Source organism: Canis aureus, chromosome 7 (genome assembly GCF_053574225.1).
Source record: "Canis aureus isolate CA01 chromosome 7, VMU_Caureus_v.1.0, whole genome shotgun sequence".
Classification (NCBI taxonomy): Eukaryota; Metazoa; Chordata; class Mammalia; order Carnivora; family Canidae; genus Canis; species Canis aureus.
This window is the reverse complement of record NC_135617.1, coordinates 3,036,192-3,058,813: the sequence shown is the minus strand read 5'-3', so window position 1 is coordinate 3,058,813 and position 22,622 is coordinate 3,036,192.

The window sequence follows — 22,622 nt, the reverse complement described above, 5'->3', positions numbered from 1 at the left end:
TGCCCGTGGCCTGCACCCAGTCAGGCACGCCTGAAGTGTGTCGCAGGAAAACTCGGTGGTCTCACTTCATGTACTGATCCTGCTGGTCAGCCAGGATTTGGGCGGAGGACCTGGCATCATAGAAGAGCTCATTCATCTCCTCGACCGTTTTAGGTGTCATTTCTTTAGGATTCCAAAAATAGATGTGAAGTTGTCGTCTACAGTCTTGCTATCCAGCATATCAGCAACATTAGCAACACCTAGAAGCTTGTTTAAAAAATGTAGACTCGCGGGCCTTAACCAGGTTCTGACTCAAGGCTTCTGAATCAGAGTCTACATTTAAATAAGGTCCCTGGGTGGTTCATGAACACATTTGAGAGAAGCACTGGGTTGCACGTAAGAATTGCCCACGTCTTTAAAAATATAGATGCCTGCAATCTGAGTGGAAAACCAATGATACTGAACATCTTAATCAACGAAACAATTCTCTAATAATTCAAAAATTCTTTTAGAATTCATAGATGAATTTCTGTAGAGGTATCAATTAACTTTGTTGCCGAATACATTTCAATGAGGGGGCAACCATAACTCCAAATCCTAATAAAGAAACTAAGATACTAATATTGCATGAGGTTTCTTGCTTTTGGCCCTCTCTGATGACATTCTCTGGGAAGACTATACCAGGAAATTTTGTTTTGTCTTAAAAGAAATGTCATTTGTGAATGTTAAGGGTAATAATTCTGGATGAAAGGGGGGAAATAAAGAATATTTGTCAGATGGGAGGCAAAGGGTTAACTCAGAGTTGAAGTTCAGTTAGAAGGTGGCCATTAATGTCACCTGGAAACTGCGGCCAAAGCAGAGAATTCCACCTGAAAGGATAGCCTAGGGCCCCGCTCAGCAGGAGCCGCAGTGGGCTCAGAGCAGAGGACCTGGTAACTTGGCTGGAGTAGATGAAGAGCCAAGAGGCACTGGACCAGGAGTCAGGCTCAATAGGAACCTCCAGATGAGAACAAAGGTCATTTGGGACACTGAGGAGGGCCGACCTAAGGGACAGGAACAAAGCAGGTCAAAGAGCACCAGGTATCAAAGATCCCAGAGGCACATTGCCTTTATTGTGCTAATGAAAAAATTCCATTTGAGAAAGAAACCTGGGGCATCCCATCATTTGCTCTCCTTGTAGCTAAGGATTTACTAAGCCATACTAGGTTAATAATCAGCGCATTATGATGCATTTTAATTAAAGCTCATTATAATTGTTGTCATCATATGAAATGAAGGAAAAAAAGTTCTCTCCTATGGCTTCTTAAGGTTTAATGATTTTCTGTGATTAGCTCTGGAACAAGGTTTTCAAGGCACTTGAGGAGCCTGGAGATGACCATTTTTTTTGTATATTTAAAATTTATGATAGGAAAGTTTCTTCGGTGTGTTTCCTGTGTGGCATTTCCTGGATTAAGGGTCATGAAATCAAATCACCAATAAATTAGGGAAAACATAAAACACCACTGGGTACTGTGAAAATGGCCTGGGTCCAAGAACAGCGTGCAAAAAAGCAAGCACTTTGCACTCCTTAAAGCCCTCCTACGATTTCAACACTTTTTTATTTATTTATTTTTTCACTCCTTTTAAGAAAACCCTTAGACACACAACACGGCGAGGACTTTCCGTCCCTTGGGTTTCCTGGTTTCCTTACTTAAATGTTGATTTAAGAGCTGGCCAAAGCAGGCTGACTACACTTGACAGCTAGAACCCACTTCTCCACAAACTTAATAGGGAACCAACAGTGCGACGTGGTAACCACAGGACGTTCAGGTACAAGCCCGATGCCCACGTGAACAGATGAAGTGTCAACAGCGTATAAAAATCTTTTTTACAGCCTTCATTTTCATAAAAGAACAAGTGTAGAACTGTGTCTCGGCATTCTCTGCTGGGAAGATAAACATTTCTCTTCCTGAATTTATACCTTTGCCTGAAACAGCCCAGGCATGTTGTGATTGTCCCGAAACATGCTTCTCTCCATCCCTTTGGCTTTTTATGATTTTCCTTCCCTACCCAAATCCTGGTTTCTGAGTCAATGCAAATCTTCTTCTTCTTCTTCTTCTTCTTCTTCTTCTTCTTCTTCTTCTTCTTCTTCTCCTTCTTCTTCTTCTTCTTTCTTCTTCTCCTTCTCCTTCTCCTTCTTCTTCTTCTTCTTCTTCCATGGAGTCTTCCCAGACCCGTCTCCCTACTGCAAGGGACCACTTTTTCTAACCACTTACAAGCCTTTTTTCCCTCATAAAGATATAAAAAGAATTTCACCTTTTATCTTTACACCAATCACCCTCTGCAAGTCAGTGCGGTTTATGACTAGTCCCACATGTTCCTGAGAGAAGTCCTACAACTCCGTACCCTAAGTTTCCCAGCTCTATCAGAATTCAGTGGGGGACACAGCCCTTGGCCTCACCTCCTCCCACATCCTCCACTACCCGCGGCCACACTCAGCACTAGGAAGGCACTCAGTCAACACTAGGTAAGTAATGGAAGAAGCAAACTTATGGGTTGTAAGTAAGGAGCAAGTATACTTCATCAAAACACAGATTGCTGCTAAGAGAACAAAGACTGAGGAGTAAATGTGGTTTGCAGAACTGCATGCTCAGAAGAAACCTTCCACTCTGTAGTTAGCACTACTCTAATGCACCTGTTTCTATCCCCTAATAATCTACGGGAAGTGGTGTTCAAAACAAGGGACAAGGGAGGATCATCTGAGGAGCTTTTAAAAGTATCGTGGGGTCCCAGATCACGGACTTAGTGTATCAGAATCTGCAGGGGGATAGGAGAGAATGGGGGAGAGCCCCTTATCACGGACCTAGGATCCACGTCTACAATCCTCCCTCCTTTCAGGTGGCTCCCTCTTTGTGGGTGTGGCTGCACCACACCTCCCACCCTCGAGAGCAGCAAGCCTAGCAGAGAAGAGTCTACATGCCAACGTGCTAAGCAAAATGTCTGACATTCGTTCTGAGTAGACCAGCCTTGACTTGGTCACCAAATCCCTTCCCCCTAAACCAATCCTGGGACCAGCGATAGATCTAAGCCAATTACAGTAACTAATGGAAGCGTGAATCTCACTCAGACCCACACGGCTGAGACACTGAGAAGCACGTCTGAAAGGGAGTGATGCTGGGAAGGCAATCAGCAGGTGTCACTCCACCAGCTTGTTTTCCCTACTAGAAGGGAAGGGAAGGCAGGGATAGCTGCTCAATCATCCGTCTTCGTGGCAACTTTATAAAGTAGCAATATAAGGATCAGCCAATGATTTCTTTAAGGTCATAACAATTCAAAATTCAGATGTCTTATGTTGATTTCAAAAAGTATAAACTCATTTTTGTGCATTATTAGCACATTGGCTTCTCACTGAAAGTCTACTAGGCAGTGAATAACCTGTTAGCCCCTGTTAGTAAATGAGCAAACAACCCCTAAAGTGTTAAATGTGTACCTAAATTTACTTCTCTGGTCAGCCAGGATTGGAAGCCTCATCTTCTAACTCCCACTCTAGTGATCTTTCCCCCGTATCACTCTGACTTTGTACATGTGGATAAAATAGTAATAGTAAAACCTTTGATCTGAACAATGGCATTTTTTATATAAAACTAGTTTCAATAATGGCTACGGCCGAGTAGAATTTTGTGTAGTGTCGGTCTTCCCCAGAGTTTCACGTCACTTAAATTATCCACCCGTCATACACCAAATAAATAGCCAGCTGGGAAAGTAAAATGTTAAAAGTACGACTGGATCCACACTCTATGTTCTCATCTCCATGCCTCTTGGTGACGCGCTAAAGCTGTGCCAGAGAACTATATGGCGCCTTTATGGTGCCATCCAGAACAAGGGACCCGTCACTCACTGCTGGCCAAAGGCGATCTGGGAGAGGCAAGCAAAAAAATCATTTGGATGAATTTGCCTGATCTTCTCCACCTGACCTACTCTCTTATTGTTGATACCCAGACACCCCCTCTGGCATCTGACCCAGCAGGACAGTCTGGACTTTGTATTCCTATAGCCCCGTGAGACGACTTTTGCTATTCTCTGTGGCATGCTTTTACCAAACTCAGTTACTCTTTAGGCTTTTCTCTCCCTTTGTCCTCAAGGTCTTGGAAATAACCTAACTCTTGACCTCATTCATGTTCCTATCACTAACCTGGCATGCTTACCCCCTGGATTTGACGTCCGACTCGCCCTGCCCTGCCAGGGTCTGGCAAAAGCTAGTGACTGAGTTTTCATTTGGAGAATGCAAATACGATTCTCATCCATTTATTTGAGGCAACAAGCAACCTCTGCAGAACTCCTGCATGCCCGAGCACTTGCAAAAATATCTAGAGATGCCTTTCTTTTTTTTTTTTAAGCTCCCTTATTTCTGTACTTCTTTTTTTTTTTTAAATAATAAATTTATTTTTTATTGGTGTTCAATTTGCCAACATACAGAATAACACCAAGTGCTCATCCCGTTAGAGATGCCTTTCTTGATGCAGTGTTCCGACCTCGTAAATCTCTGGCGGCAATATTTGCTCAGAAACAAGAATGCGCACGCTCAGAGGCTCAATCCGATAGAAGCTCCTGTGCTCATTTCCAGCGGAGCTTTGTTATTTCATCTGTGACCCAGGATATTACTGAAGCAGCTGGGTTGGAGATGTACTTTTCATAGAAGGAGGTGAAGGAAACACTAGAGCAGAACCCATTTACGGCACCACTTTTGCCGAGGGCTAAATTAATGTCAGATCTTAGGTCTGCAGTCACTCTCCTGACTGTGGCTTGTAAGTGATGCTACCCGGCCAACACTGTCAGGAGACGGCGCAGACACCAGTGGGTGGGACTCGGTTGTCTCCTTCAACCAAATCCTGTGTGTTTCCAGACGTGAGAGACTGGAGTTATTCTCTTTTCATTATTAATCAACCACTGGGAAGCGAAGTTATAGTCAGAGAGAAGGAGAGAATTAATTGGTCGCTCGTGTTTTTGCAAAAGAGTATATCTCGAACTGCCTTCAAACCATAATCTGAAAGATGGTAGCTCATCTCATTGAAATCACAAAAATGATTATTTACGAGGATGAGAAATCTCAGGACTGGATGAGGAAATCTGTTCCTTTCATGTTGTAGAATGTCTACTACCATAGAATCTGTTAAAAGAAATTTGCCACCACAAAGAATAATTATACTTTTACAAGGTCAGGAGTCTTACTAGCAGATAGCCTTATTTTAAATTTTATGAAATCCTGATGAACCATCCTTAACAGTTTATTCCTCCTTTTAAAAGATGCCTGTGTCTCTGCCTCTCTCTCTCTCTCTCTCTGTGACTGTCATAAATAAATAAAAATTAAAAAAAATCTTTAAAAGATGCAAAGTGGAAACCTCTTTCAACTGGAAATTGATGCTAAAAAGAAGTCAACAGGCTTTCTGTGAAGGTCCTACTCTGTGGGCTTCATGCTTACTCTTTCTGGGAGAGGACAAGCTTGGTTCTAAGATTGAATAGGGAAAATCGACAGGCCTCCTGTGCCATCAAATACCTGGTGCCCAGAAAGCAGAGAGCTCTTTCTCAGGAAACGAAATGTGAGAAATATGGGACACAAAGTAATGGCTCTGATCCCTATTTACCCTTCTCTCTACACTGGCTCCTGGCTCCTGGCTCTCAAACGTTACTACATTTCAGAATTATATGGAGGCTCATTAAAAAAAAAAAAAAAAAAAAAAAGTACTTAAGGACCAGGACACATCCCAGGAACAAGACTGATTGAATAAGCCTGAGGATGTCTTGAGAATCTGTATTTTAACGAGCTCACAGATAATGACGGCAACATCCCACAGATAACACACACCCAGGCTGAACCACTGCTCTAGGCCCTCCTTCCTCAGACCCCCTTCAGTGGGTACACTAAATCATGTCCCTTCATCAAATTGGTTTTCCCTATAAATGGATATTTTCTTGGAATAATAGTAAGAAACTGATTGGAAACAAACAGGCCTCCGAACAAAGCTGTTTATTAGACACAAGCTGCACACCAGGTAAACTCTGCTTCAGTCACGCAGCAGCAAACAGCTGCAAGAACACAGAGGAGAGCCACATACTCAACAGAACTCAGAAAACCCAACACAAATATTGAATTACATTGGCCACACCCCCCTCAAGCTCAGAGCCAAAACCGGCCGAAATATCATGTATTGAGACCGTCTTGGGATCGTGCCACTGACTCCGGGTGGGCCTACTTCAGCATTCGCACTGGTAAGGAACAAAAATCTATTCCTTCCATTTTTGTTACTCTGAGGGCTCTCGTATGTGACCAGAACTGTGGATACTAAGTGGCCCTAAAGGACTCATTGCTCTTAACTATCCCAAAGACCTACCAGGATACTTACCATGTCTTTTGGTTTCAAATATAAAATAGTCCTATGCTAGGTGGTAGAGAGTTCTAGTTTTGATGCAACGGATCTTCAGCCCTGTTGATGAAATGCATTCGCGTTGTTGTGTAAAGGAGAATACCTTCAGTGGAATGGAACAGTTCCTAGATGGCATGTGGCCTTCTGAGTGGGAAGAGATTTCCAGGGGATTAGAAATATGTTGCAACAGCTGCTTTCAAGTATGATGTACTCCAGCACCGCTTAGTCAACTGGATAAAACCGAACTTGTTTTACAATCTGCCTGTGACTGAAACAGGGCTTTATCATCTCTGACCAAGCTAAATTGTCACATGGTAATCTCCGCCAAAATGTATGCATTATTTGTAATGAAATGTTTTATCACCTGATAAATATCTTCCATGTGACATGTGTGTTGCTTATTTTTCCTGGACAAAAAAAAAAAAAAAATGTTTATGTCATATTTACTGTGGTTCATGAATGCTGTGTGAGTCATTGCAAGGGAATTAAAATCAAAAGTTATTCATAAACCCTGCAATGGTAAAGACTATTTTTTGATGATGAGCCCCTCCCTTGCAGCCCCTTCAAAATCTTTTGCATTCCATCAGCAAAGCAGTGAGAGTTTACCCTTTCTCTTTGAAGACCAAAGGAACTCCTTTATTTCATGTATTTATCTTTCCTTCTCCACCTGGCAGCCTTCATCTGTGGCTGCTTCCTTTGACTCATAGCCTGGCCTTGGTGTACCTACCACTGTCCTGCGTATTCCAAGATCATCATAAGTCACTGGCCCTCGTTAGACTATTAAGGGAGTAGCCTTGCTGTTACTTCCCAAGCTGTTTTTCCTCAAGTCGACACTATGTTCTATCATGCTTTTCCCATCATACTCGGTATGGATCTTTCTAATGTGAGAGTTACTATTGCTGCCTAGTAAATTATTCTAAAACATAGAAATGTAAGATAATATACATTTATTATCTCATATCATTTTGGTGGGCCAGGAATCTGGGCCGGACTTTCCTAAGTGGCTCTGGCTCAGTCTCTCCTGGCATTGTAGTCAAGATGCCCACTGGGGCTGAGCCATCTAGAGGCTTGATGGGGACTCAAAGGTCATGCTACAAGATGGTTGGAACTCACATGGTTGGCAGGTGCATACTGGCTATCGGCAGGAGGCTCAATTTCTCACCACATGAACCTCTCTATTGTGTCACTTGATCGATAGCGTGATACGGTGGCTGGCTTCACCCACACCAGGTGATATAAGACTGAGCAAGGTAGAAGCCACATATCCCTTATAGCCTAGCTTGGAAGTTACACGTCTTCATTTCTCCAACATCCTATTAGTTACACAGCTCAGCCCTTTTCAGTACAAGGAGAGGAGTGAACAAAGGCATGGATACTAAGAAGAAGGAAAACAAACATAATTCCCAGAAAGATAGTTTTTAGTTACCCTCTGCCCAGAAGTTATTCATGCCCAAAATTATGGCAAGAGGATTACCGCCTCTCCAAAGAGCTGAGACCAAAGGGAAATGGTAGGAGCTACTGAGGTGCGGGCGTACCAACAGACCACAAGGTCGTGACCACCATAGGGCTCCCGCCGGTAGGAAGAACAAATGCTCACGTGGCCGACATCAGCAAAATCAAAAAGAGGGTGAGGTCTCTGAGATGACAGACCTGTGGTCATAGGGGCTTTCTCTAGGGTTCCCAGAGCAGGGGAACACAGAGAACGGGACATGATGAAAGCCCAGAACTTAGTGGTCCTTAAGGAAACCAAGCCTAGCAAAGACTAATGCAGACAGAGCTCTAGGTGAACGCACAGAAGATTTCTGTGACCAGACGGAGAGAACTATCTCCCTCTCGGAAGCCAAATGCAAGACACAAGAGTGCAAATATGCAGAGACAAAGATAGATGGGGGAAGAACGAGTTTCCGAAAGAGTGAAAGCAGATGCTGTACTTAAGATGTTCAGCTCAATACACTGGAAACTAGACTTCAGGAAGTGCAAGGGCATCTGCAGAGGCCTCCAGCCATCAGGTTTTCAGCACGTTATTGTAGCGAACGTTGCCTCGTTTGCTCAGTCCACCTCCTTGAATACTGCTGCTCACAGAGCTTCGTGAAGAAAAACATGATCCTCCTGGAAAAGGATCACATTAAGAACGACAACTGGGGCCTGGACTGTCCCTCATTCTAGTCACCGATGGTGGAAAAATGTACTGGTCCCTGGCAGAGGCCGAAAGCAAACAAATGAGAACTGCACTGTGTGTCTCACGTTTTAATTATGTTATTTAAGTGCCCAGGCCCCATGTGGACGGGAGGCATCACAGAATGTACTTAATTGCAATCCCAAGGGCAAGGGAAATGTTAATTTTGTCTAAAACTGCTCTGATGTTCCCCGAGCATTCCCTCGGGCAATCCCACTGTCTAGGTGGCAGAGAAAAAAAATAATAATAAATGTCCGATCTGGTTTAGAAATGAGCCTGATAAAATAAGCAGTCCTTTTAGGTAATGATGCGCTCGGGGGACCATTGCTCAGCTCCCTTCGTTCTGCACCCTGCTCTCTCTCATGAAGCCGGGGCGGGGGGGGGGGATGTAGAGTATGAGGGGGGGGTGAGCGGGACCTGGTAGGTGAAGGGGAGAGTCTGCTGACCCATGCAGCATCACCCAGGCCTTGATGGTTCTGGCTGAAGAGTTGCGTCTGCGGGACTGAAGCGTGGCCGGCCTCCCCACGTCTCTCAGTGGCCTTTCCTCCTCTGTGGAGGACGGCTGCCTCCTCTCCCCTGGGATCTACTTTGCCTCAGCTCAGTGGCCTTACTCTGTGGGTTCGGTGTCCCTTTAGGTCCTGCAGAGTCTCCAGCCGCATGCCCTAGCAGGCCCGGTTGGCCTCACCCCAACATTGGAAGTAGGGATCACCTTGTTCTCGCCCCGGCAGGGCCCATGGCAGGTTCGCTGCTTCTCCGAGTACTGCCTGAGTGTGATGGCTGGGAGGCTGCACGCACAGTCCTCGTGGGGAACCTGCCTGGAAGTTTCCTAGCTTCTTACTTGCTCTCAGATAATACAAATTCCTCCAGTTAATCCCAGTACAAAAAGTGTCATTTCGGTACCTACGATGCCCAAAACGGGGGCCAACCCGAGGTGTCACTTCTAGGATGTATCTGAGGTTGCGTTTAGGCCCCGAGGGCTGGCTCCTGCAGAGGGAAGGGGTGGGTGGCTGTTGACCTCCTGTGTCCCAGCTCAGCCTTCTCCTTCTTCTTGCTACTCACTCACCGGGCCCTGCGAGGAAGACGAGGAAGACGGGAGGAGGGAAAGGGAGGCTGGGGCAGGAGGTTTGCGTGGCTGGCACTGATGTTCCGGGCAGCTGAGCTCTGCCCAGGGCAGCCTCTGGAAGCCTCTGGGGAGCCCCTCAGTCCTCCTGACTCGGCCCGGCCTCTCCAGGGGCCCCTTCCTGCCATCAGCAGCCCCTCCTCGGCCGAGGCACCGGGCAGGCCACCGCTAGCTCGGCCGCTGCAGATGTCACATGCTCTGGCCCAGGCCTTCCTGGGCAGTGCGGCTCTTAAAACAGCCCCAGGCCAACATTTTTACTGCAAGTCCCACATCTGGTTTTAAAGAACCAAGAGCCTTTGATCATCTCTCAGCGGGAGAACAGTGGGTTCCTCGGAGCAGCCCTGTCTCTGTTTGCCGGCCCTTCTGGGCAGCCTTTTAGCCTCTCTCTGTCATTAAACATACGTCGGCCAGGTCCCCCACGCTTCGTGGGAAATCGTAAACTGAATGGAGTTGTTTTATTGCTAATAATAATATTGCCATTTTCATTTTGAGACTATTTAAAACCGAGCTGGCTCAGACTGAGGCCTCATGACATCTCGCTGGACACTCAGTTTGAAGGAAGGCCCCCTTCCGTGTGGGGGCAGGGAGATGGCCTCACCAGTTGGGGTAAGTGAGCTGGTTCTTTGCTGCTCCCATTGGAGACTTCATCACGACCTACGAGTGTCTACGTGGGTGTCTGTCTGCCTACCCAACTGTCAACACCTTGAGATCGGGAGCTTCACCTGTTTATGGCAGAGAGTACCTGCGTTCTAGACGGGGTACGTGCCCCTTCCCAGGGTCTGAAAAAAATCTTAGGTGATATCACAGATTATCACATTCCAAAGAGTTTAGTACCGTATCCACGGTGCTAATATTTCACAGGAGAGGAATACGATTGGGAGCGAAATGTCGATAATGAGAAAAGGTTGACAAACATTCATCTGGTAAAGTACAGACAGTAGATATGGGTCAACTCAGCACATGAATGAATGAACACCCCTGGCACCTGCTCCCTGTGATTTTGCCTTTTGCTAGAGTCTCCCAGCAGTGCCTCGTGAGGCCAGTAGTTCACCCCTCGAGCCATCTCCTACTCCTAGTCCCACCCACGAGTTGGTGTGTCTTCTTTCAATAGTGTTACGCAAAGGTAAAGCAGCCTTTTATCTGTCATTCTAGGTTGAGTTAGTTCATACCATTTTGTGTAGGAATATCTTTCATTACTATCCTTGTTCTCAAGAGCAAAAAAAAAAAAAAAAAAAAAAAAAAAACCAAAAAAAAACACATTGAACCATATCAGCCTATGTATGGTTATAACAAAGCTTCTTATAGCCTGAATCACCTTTAAAAACAACCAGTTTCACCCTTTAAAAACACTTAACAATTCAGATATAAAAAAAACAAAATTCAGATATAGATTTGACTTTTTAAAAAATTTTTAGAACGGCCAAATAAATTAAAGTGTCTGAAAAAGGAAAGTACTTTGAGCAGTGTGTCTATGTATGGGGATATATGTCATATACTCCCAGGTTCTAATAAACATTTATTATATAATCTGCAGGTTAGATCGGGGCTGATATCACCCATAGACATATGTAACTGTTAAAAATAAACAGCAGTCACAAAGTGGCACATTGACAATGCTATAATTCTGATATACACTATTTAGAGAATAAAACTATCAATGGTTTAATAAAATATTAAGTATAAATATGTATAATTATATATTTCCTAGAAGCTAAATTTAAATAGTCCAATGCAAACCAGGCAGTTACTGAGCACATCAAGTTTCAAAAACAGAGGAAGAGGAGCCCCGGGTGGCTCAGAGGTTGAGCATCTATCTGCCTTTGGCCCAGGGCATGACCCCAGGGTCCTGGGATCAAGTCCCGTGTCGGGCTCCCTGCATGGAGCCTGCTTCTCCCTCTGCCTCTGTCTCTGCCTCTCTCCCTCTGTCTCTCATGAATAAATAAACAAAATCTTAAAAAGAAAAAAAAAGAGGAAGAATGGCTAATGATATCTAAACTTTTTGGGGTTTTTTTGACATTCACAATACTCTCTACAGATATCTTATTCTATTTGAAATACCACAACCATCTTAGAAGAATATTATTAGCCCCTTTTTTATTAATTGGTAAATTCTGATTCTGAAAAATTAAGCAACTTTCCTAAGGTAATACTGCAAGTAAGTAGTAAAAGGTAGATTAAGATGTAAGCAACTATGCTATTTCTTCTATGATTTATCCTAGAAGTAAATCTTCCAGTCTGTCACACTGTTTTTTCATAAGCTGAGACCTAAAGAAAGTGCCGTTGTTATAACAGTCGGAAAGAATTACATTTCAATTTTGTAATCAAGGTTGTCCCTGACTTGGGACACCTGGGTAGCTCAGTGGTTGAGTGTCTGCCTTTGGCCCAGGGCATGACCCCAGGGTCGGGGGATCTAGTCCCGCATCAGGATCCCTGCATGGAGCCTGCTTCTCCCTCTGCCTGTGTCTCTGCCTCTCTCTGTGTGTCTCTCATGAATAAATAAATAAAATCTAAAATAATAATAATAATAATAATGGTACTTTTTTTTTTACCAAGGATGAAACTACAGTAACACATTGTATTTATCCAAAGTCTACAATTTACCTTATATTGGTGTTGTATATTTTATGGAACCAAAAAATAAATACATGACATCAATCTATCATTACAATATTGTACACAATATTTTCATTGCTCCAAAAATTCCGTGCTCTGCCTCTGCATCTCTCCCTGCCAATCCCAGCAACCACTGATCTTTTAATTGTCTCCATAGAGTTGCCTTTTCCAGGTTGTCATAAAGTTGGAATCATACAGCAAGTAGCCTTTTCAGATTGGCTTCTTCCATTTACTAATCTGCATGCAAGTTTCCTCCACGTCTTTTCATGGCTTCCTAGCTCATTTCCTGTTAGCGTTAAATCATACTCCACTGTCCGGATGTACCTGAGTATATTATTCATTCCCCTCCTGCAGGACATCTTTGTTGCTTCCAAATTTACTCAATTAATGAAGAAAGCTACTGTGAATTTCCTCCTGAGGCTTTCGTGTGGACTTAAGTTTTCGACTCTGTTGGGCAAATAACAAGGAATGCAGTTGCTGAATCATATGGGAAGAGCATCTTTAGTTTTATAAGAAACCATCGAATTGTCTTCCAAAGTGGTTGTACTGTTTTGTGTTCCCACCACCAATATATGAGAGTTCTTATTGCTCCACACCCTCACCAGCATTTAGTATTGTCCGTGTTCCAGATTTTGGTCACTCTAATAGGTGTGAAGTAGTACCTCATCGTCACTTTAATTTGTATTTCCTGGGTGACATATGATGTAGAGCATCTTTTCATATTCTCATTTGCCATCTGCGTATTTTCTTTGGTGAAGTTTTCATTGTCTTCCACCCAGTTTTTAATCATGTTGTTGATTTTTTTTATTATTATTGAGCCTTAAGAATTATTTGTATATTTTGGATAAGTCCTTTATCAGATGTGTCTTTTGCAAATATTTTCTCCTGGTCTATGGCTTATCTTCTAATTCTCTTGATATGGTATTTTGTGATAGAGCAGAAGTTCTTGATTTTAATGCAGTCCAGCTTACCAAATATTTCTTTCATGGATCATGTCTTTGGTGTTATATCTAAAAAAAAATATCACCATACCCAAGCCATCGAGATTTTCTCCTAAGTTGTCTTCTAGGAGTTTTACAGTTTTCTGTTTTACATCCAAGTCTATGATCCATTTTGAGTGAATTTTGGTGAAGAGTATAAGGTCTATGTCTAGATTCATTTCTTTGGGAGTGGACATCTACTTGTTTCAGCATCATTTTTTGAAGATTCTATCTTGACTCCATTGTATTATCTTTGCTTTTTTGTTGATTATATTTATAATATAATATATAATATATATAATATAATATAATATTTATAATTTGTTATTATATTTATATCCTGAGCTTTCTATTCTGTTCCACTGAGAGGTCCATTCTTTCACCAATACACACTGTCTTGAGTACTATAGCTTCTGCATAGTAAGGTATGAAGTTGGGTGACATCAGTCCTCCAATCTTGTTCTTCAATATTGTCATAAGGGATTTGGGGTCTTTTGCCTCCTCCATGTAAATTTTAGAATCATCTTGTTGTTACCCATAAAATTCCTGTTGAGATTTTGATGTGAATCATATTGAATATATACATGCATAAAATTGGGAAGAACTCACATCTTGACAATGTTGAATTTTTCTATCCATAAAATGGAATATTTCTTCACTTAAGTCTTTGATTTCATTCATTAGAATTTCATAGTTTTCTTCAAACATGTAATATATACTTTGTTAGATTTACACCTAAGTATTTAATTGGGCAGTCACTACTATAAAGGGTGCTGTGTTTTTAATTTCAAATTCCTCTTATTCATCGTTAGAATGTAGGAAAGCAATTGACTTCTGTATATTAATCTTGTAATCTCCAATTTGTTATAATTGTTTATTAGTTCCAGGAGTTTTATTGTCAATTCTTTTGGATTTTCTGCCCAGACGATCATGGCCTTTGCAAACAAAGACAGTTTTAGGTCTTCCTTCCCAATCTGTATACATTTTCCTTTTCTTTTTCTTGTTTAACTGCATTAGCAAGACTTCCCGTATGATGTTGAAATAGGTGCTAAGAGACACATCATTGCCTTGTGCCCAATCCTGGTGGGAAAGTTATGAATTTATCACCATTACCTATAATGTTAGCCTTAAGATATTTGAGGATAGCCTTTGTCACATTGAGAAAGCTCCACTTTATTTCTAGTTTACTGAGAGTTTTTATCATGAACGGGTATTGGATTTTCATCAAATCTTTTTCTGTATCCATTGATATGATCATGTGATTTTTCTTTTTCAGTCTGTACATGTGATGGATTATATTAACTGATTTATGACTGTTGAACCAGACTTGCATACTTGGGATAAATTCCACTTGTTATAGTGTATAATTCTTTTCATACTTTTTTTTTCAATTCTATTTGTTAATACTTGCATCTATGTTTATGAGAGATATTGGTCAGTAGTATTCTTGTAATTCCTTTGGCTGATTTTAGTATTAGGTAATGCTGGCCTCATTGGATGAGTTAAGAAGTATTCCTTCTTCTTCTATCCTTTACAGAAGATTCGAAGAATTAGTATAATTTCTTCCTAAAATGCTTGGTAGAATTTACCAGTGTACCCATCTGAGTCTGGTACTTTCGGTAACTAATTAATTAATTAATTTATTTATTTAATTTTTTAAATTTGCATTTATTCTATGCAGAATTTACTTCAGGGCCATAAGTTGTTTCTTCAGTTTCTTCTGGGATACCTTTTTCTTCTGCGCAACCTCCTCTTCTGGTTTAGGAACAATCTGCTCTTTTTCAGTAAGAATCATCTCGATGTGGCAGGGAGAGCTCATGTATGGATTAATCTGGCCATGGGCCCTGTAAGTTCTCTGTTGCATCTTAGGGGTTTTATTCATCTAGATGTGCTCAATGACCAGAGAATCTACATCTAAACCCTTAAGTTCAGCATTACTCTCCACATTTTTAAGCATGTGCAATAAAAATTCAGCACTCTGCTTGGGCCACCAACCCTGTGCCCAGTCCCACTGTTTGGCCTGCGCACACCTAGCAACTCCACCATTGTAGCGACGGAATGGCACACATTGCTTCTGCAAAGTGACATCTTCCAGATACTTGGTGGCTTTTCGGATATGCATACCCTTGATGGCCTGGGCAGTTTCATGTGTGTTCTTAAAGTGAACACGAATATTTGAACCTCTTGACTTGCATGATTTTGTAGGGTTTTCTGGGTCCAGCAAGTAGCAAACCATTTTCAGAGGTCACCTCAGGCTGCTTGTGGGAAGAGAGAATTCGTAACTTTAAAATAAAAATAATTTAGGGCATAAAAAAAAAATTGAAGCCTAGAGAATGTGTATTAGGAAGTTTGCTTCTCTTCCTGCTAATTGATTGATTTTTTTTTAAAGATTTTATTGATTCATGAGAGACACAGAGAGAGAGAGAAGCAGAGACACAGGCAGAGGGAGAAGCAGGCTCCCTGCAGGGAGCCCGACGTGGAACTCAATCCCAGGACCCCAGAATCATGCCCTGGGCCAAAGGCAGGCCCTAAACCGCTGAGCCACCCAGGGATTCCCTAATTGATTGATTCTTATCAATTAATTCCTGTTAAATTATATACAAAATCTAGAGCTGCACTACCCAATAAAGCAGCCATTAGTCACTTGTGGCTATTTAAATTTAACTTAATTAAACTCAATAAAATTAATATCCAGTTACTTTGTCACACTAGCTGCCTTTCAAATGCTCAATAGTCAAATGTTGCATTGGCTACTATATTGGGTAGCACAAATGTAAATGTCCATCATCACAGAAAATTCTACTGGAAAGCCCTCTCTGGTGACTGAGATGATGCTGAAAAAGAGGAAAGAAGATTAGAGATTTAACAACAGAGTAAGGCTTTTGTATGTGTCTCTGAAAAGTGCTTGAGTCCTGTCAACCCACCTACCATGAGAGTAGACAGTTAGCTGAAAACTAAAGTGTCCTATAATTCTCACAGAGAGTGTCTAAGAAACAGCAAAATTCCAGAATCTTCCAGCTTCTGCATAGCACAGGAGCACTAGAATATCAATGACTGAGGGTGTTGTCTTGGCAGATGGGCCTGAAATGATGTCATAGAGCTCCCATGTATATTGATACAGCCCAGACATTAGTCAAAAGTTATTTCTTCTAGACCCAAAAGTAGAACAGGTATAAATAAGAGTTCTCTGCCACTCCAAGAGGACATCAAAATAATTGAGAGACGGTGGACCCTGAGAGGCTTTGTGGTTGGGGAAATGGATGTACCTGTACAGACTAATTACTGATGATTGCTCAGTCTCATAGAATTCAGCAAATGCCTGCACAGACAAAAGATAATGGCAAAATCCAGGTGCCACCTCTGAACCCAGTGTTAGGATATCTGTAATTTTCATTACAATAGTTAAGCATGGACATTTTGATATTTTAGGTGCAGCCAGCATTCCAATTAAGAATCTTCATCCCAGGAGTAATCAGCTAGCATTATACCAAAAAAAAAAAAAAAAAAAAAGCCACTATCTATTGAGGTGATTATTATAAACACTCCAATCATTGTTATCTATGATCACACTAGATATTGAGCTAATGGTAGACTCAAAAATGGGTTTTCATTGGTGAAATTAGCATGAGGAATGTTGGAAACATACTTTTTTTGGTGACAGTAAATCTATTACAGAATGTAAATTGAATAAAATATTTTAGATATACTCTCATCGTTGCTTGCTTGGAGTCATTTTGGTAAGAGTCTGATTTAAATGCCATGCAAGACACCTGAACAAATTTTGTCCCAGCCTCTGTAGGTTAGATTAATCAAAGTTACTGATGAAGTGGAGAACTCATGGGAAAATTCACCAGAAACCAAGATAGTGTAGAAAAGAGGAGTGAATATTATTTGGAGATAATTTTCCAAGGGCCTTTCAGGTCTCTGCACGTCTTTGAAGAGAGGTACTCACTGTCCTTGTTCTGCACTACCTTTTCAAGGTTAATTGCATCAGGAACAGCCTAGGATGATAAAGAGGGGTTTCTCCCTTAGACAGTTGGTAGTGGGTTCTTTTGTTTTTGTTGTTGTTGTTTTGTTTTGTTTTTAAAGCAGGAGTCAGCTAACAATGGCCAGTGGCCCTAATTCAGCTTACTTTTTGCAGGTTCTGTGAGTTAAAAGTAGTCTTTAAATTGTTAGAGTCATAAAACAAGCAAACGAACAAAAGCCAAAGAAGCTATTTGGCCAACAAAGCCTATAATACTCACTCTCTGGCCCTTTATAAAAAACACTTGCCAAACCTCTATCTACAGCTTTGAAAGAAAAAGATCGTATCTTTCTTTCTCCAGCACATAAAGTAGTCAGGCTTTCCTATTCAATTAAGAGATTCAGATTTCTCTAAACTCAGGTTTACTCTCCTATAATGTACCTGATTATATAATCTGGCCCTCTCCACACAGGCCTGTGAGAACTGGGGCTCAGAGAATTGGTGTCAAGGTTCTCACCATTGCTATTGTCCGTAATAGCTGTCCTTTGTCTCTACTCGGAGAATCTCATGTCTTCTGTCAGGATTCACAAAACTGTGGTAGACTAACACGTGAGATGGCAAGTTGGATAAGTCTCAGATCCTTCACAAATGTTGACACTTGCTGACAATAGAAAAGGTCCTGGAATCATGCCACTGGAAGATTATCACATCTGCTTTAGGGCACCTTTCATATGAGTGGTAAGAACACACTGAAAAATGGAAAACAGAGAACTAGGACCCCTTGAAGCTTGCAAAAACAGCTTTACAAAGTGTGTATACCTGCTAACTCATAGAGGTTTAATAGCCAGTGCTCACACGTGCTCACTCATGCTCTGTGTGTGTGTGTGTGTGTGTGTGTGTGTACAGTGGAATTTGATCTGAGACTTACTTTCTTTTCAAACCCTGGAATTAAATTTCCTGGGAGATTGTCATTATCTACAGAGAGGAAATTGGTTCGGGTCAATTTGTAATGCCTTGGCACCTTGTAAGCCTCCTATAATAGAGGTGCAACTTTAGGGAAAATGTCCCATTACCAGGCAGGATGAGGGCTTAAAAAAAATTAAGTTCAGTTATAGAAAAACTAAGAGTTTGTAGCTTAAGATAAGTACTTGCTTTAGCAGTTATTAGTGGCTGATTAAATAAAGAAATGTACCACTTTCAAGATAAAAATTAAATTATTATTTGGACTTGCTATCTATGTTATTTTAACCACCCGGGCATTGTAGTAGTACAATTAATCAAAGGCTATTCCATGGAAAGTTGTAAATGATCACACTTTAGAAACTTCAGGCTGAGACTCTACAGTTTCTTACAAAAATTGGAATGGTTAAAAGAGTTCAAGCATGCTCTAAAATTTATGTTTTTATTAGAAAATGTATAGAATGCAAATTACTAATAATTACTAAGTCATGAAATTTAAATCAGCACGGAATTTTGAAACCGTATACACGTCAACACTATTGCCAGAGAAAGGGATTTGAGGCAGATTTTGCATCAGATGATATAATGATTACATATGGGGGAACATGTTATTGACCTTTTAAAGAATATTTGCCATCTCCTTTTTCCTTTTAAAATGTTAAGTGTCCTTAACGATATTCACATTGGAGTTCCCTCATGCCTTGTACCATTTCCTGGATCCTGTCATTTTTACTTGAGGTACATATTTTGAGTTATGAAACAGTGCCAGTCCTGGCATTTAGTTAGCAGCTAAAGACATGCTGCGTCTAATAAGAAAATTAACTTTATTCTCCATTCACTTGCTAATTTGTTCATCCTTTCTGAGTGGGAAGATCTCACCATACTAGAGCAAGGGTCATTTCCACGGATCCGTGTGGGGCCCTGTCAACACCAGGCACACGCTGCCAATGGCATGGACTCCAAAGAGAGCCATCTGCGGCCCTTGATGATGACTCAGAACTTTCTCTTTCTCTCTCTTTCTCATGCCCTTTTTCCTTTTTTTGTTTCGTTTCCTCCCTCTCCTCTCTACCATACAATGGGTGCACCCATGGACTCCGTGTACATGCATGTGTTATCTTCCCGACTGGGGATATTTGTGATGTTTTTTACACCATCTGCAAACCATCAAAAATACCACCTCACATCATGTGCATCAGATATCTGAATGATTCAACAAAGTCTGACTCTCCATTAAAAAAATGTTCTAGGGACCCCTGGGTGGCTCAGTGGTTGAGCGTCTACCGCTCAGGTCGTGGTCCCAGAGTCCCAGGATCAAGTCCCTCATGGGGCTCTCTGCCAGGAGCCTGCTTCTTCCTCTGCCTGTGTCTCTGCCTCTCTCTGTGTGTCTCTCATGAATAAATAAATAAAAACCTTTAAACATGTTTTATACTGGAGACACACTAATGCTCAGAGAAGAGCTTTCAGAATGGACTCTAACATTGCTCAGAGAGCAGCAAACAACGCTCATGTGAGAGGAGACTCCAGAGGAGGAAGTTGCTCTTTGATGGAAATTTGTACCCAATACGGGCAAAATTTCTGCCTAGGGGGCCCATGAGTTAAATTTGTTCTACTGCTTCTCAATGTCTAATATGGGGGAAACAAATTCAACCTTTCACTACTCTGTGAGTGCTCTGTAATTAGCATCTTCTTTGCACATGTTTCCCATAAAGACCAACACAGCAGAGTTTCGGCTGGCTACTCCAGTAATAGAGACATGCATTAGGTGTTTTTCTAAACATGCTGGATATTGGCTCTGGATGCCTCTTCCAGAGGAATTCATATTCTTGGAGGAATGAATTTTTTTTTTTTTTTTTTTTTTTTTTTTAGGTATAGAATGTTGTAAACTATTCCCAGGCATACCAGACCCTGAACTCTAGGGAAATGCGGTCTGGAAGATTGAGAAGGCATGATATTACTTCCTTAACTTTTCTTTACTTTTTGTTCCAGATGGAACTACTTAAATGAAGTCATAGCCTAATGTGCATGGAACAGAGGCCAGGAGAAAGAAAAATAAACAACAGTGTTCCCATATATGTGTGTCTTGTTTTATATATATATATATATATATATACAAATATAAGTATTCTTTTCTCCAAACAAGTATTCAATGTTATTTAGAAAGAATTACATTGGTACAATTCTCATAATTTTCAAAGTGCTTATGCACACCCACAAACACATATGTTCTTCCCAGTAATTCTATGAAGTACTTAAGGTATTCATTATTATCTCCATTTTGTAAGTGTGAAAGAAGAAAATAATTTGCTTAAGACCACAGTTAATTAGTAACAGACACAGAATTAAAACCTAGAATCCCAGATTCTTATTTTAATTCTCTGAATGCTATACTTTAGAAGTTGGCTACTCAAAGAGGCCAAAGTATTTCTCTTAATCTAACGGCATGCTGATTGCCAATATATAACATATGCATCAAGATCTCTTCCTCATAGATCACTCCCACCCGCCCTTTGGAAGAAAAGACATATTATCAATGACCAGACCAATCTGGTGAATCGCTCAGTATGGGAATGCCATTTCCAAATAGAGTTTCTGAAAGGAGGTCGTTAGCAGAATGACTAAATCAATTCACCAGACCTTCCTTCAACATGAAAGCAAACCAGAAAATAGGTTCTCCTATTGTATCATGAGAAATATGGAATGTGTGAAAATAAATGGTGATAGGAGGGGACACTGAAGCAAGAAGTTACTTATGTGCCAACTCAGTCTTCAAATCTTGTCGTGTCTCTGTAAGAACTGAGGCACTGCCAAACAGATACCCCAAATTCTTTATGGCTAATAGCCCTGGTTTCACTTTAAATCTGAGTCACCGAAAATCATACTTCAATGGTAACAATCAGCAACATCTTATTTACTTACTTACTCATCATTGTTCTCATTTTGTGGTCTTTAAGGAAATCAGAACATCATTGACATAGTAAATACTGCTGGATTGCTTCTTAAGTGATACTGCTGTTAACTGGTACTCTTATCGAAGTGAGTTATTTATCCTATACTGTTTAAAAGGAAAGACTGCCATGAGCAGCCGTTAACTATGAGTATTCTGAGCCTGGCAGCTTGACCTGATTCAAGAATTTAAAGAAGAGAGCCAAATTCTAAGTCTGGCCTTAACAAAGACAAATGAACTAAAAATATATATGAATTAATTTATCCCTCCCACCATGTAATTTCTCTTTACCCTTATCACAAGTGTTCAGCATGTTTCATTTTTTTTCTCCTTCTGCTTTATCTCTAAAGTGTGCCCTTTCCCCTCAATCTCTAGTGAAATGACTGGTTCATCCAAGCTATCTCTTGTCTGAATTAACACATCTTTCTCGTTGAACTCTTTGCTTCTTCCTTTTTTTGTCTAGTCAATCAAAATTGTTGCCACAAAAGCAATATTCTCTGTTCAAAAACTACATTTTCATTATCATCCTTGAATAGGAATAGAAATATTTTGAGAGAAGAGCTCTAGGAAAATTAATAAATAGTTGAGTTGAAAGCGCAATGAATATATTATGAAAGTGCAATGAATGCATTATGCATGTGAAAATCTTCTACACCATTCCCAGTTGCAGTCAAAATATCCTCCAGTGTGGAATCATGCATCAGCTGAGTCTATGCATATAAAAATAAATAAATAAATAAATAAATAAATAAATAAATAAATAATAAAGCAAATTTAATCAAATGACCTATTTTCATAACAGTTGTAATTGGATTTAATTTATATTTGTGTTAAAATATGTGGATACCTCAGGGTACCTACCAAGCATACCATCCTCCATTCCAGGACTTGTTCCTGTTTGCAGTCTATGTGAGGACTTCGTTAGTGCATGTTGATGACACATAGGTTGATAATAAATGCTAACGTCTCCCAGCCAAGCAAAGTGTCCTTGAAATCAATGGGGAGTTCACCCTTTTAGCAAGACAGAGAGGTTGAGCATTCTATCCACGGCTGGTGAATGCCTCATGAAGATTATGAAATCTTTGATAATACAATCTTTGCCCCTTGCTATTACTTACAACATCCTAAGCTTTGCGGACAGCACTTGCAAGAGAAGGTGAAAGGCAGTTAGTCAAAGAAAGCTTATGGTTTTGCTTATCGGTTATTTAGGAATCTTTTCTACTTCCAGAACTAGCTGTCAGATGATAAACATGTAAGGGGCCTCCTCAGAAAAGATTTACTTTATTCTATAAAAAAAACCACGTTTTATTCAAAGTCTACCAAAAGTAAATCTTGGTACATTCAGTGTAAAGAGTTGAACTCTGTCGTCACTACTGAGTATTTTAACACCAAAAACATTAAGGGTTCAATAGCATTTCGTATAAATTATTATAGTACGTTGCCTAATGGCCACTCAAAGATATGACAAGTCCTCAACCTTGGAAA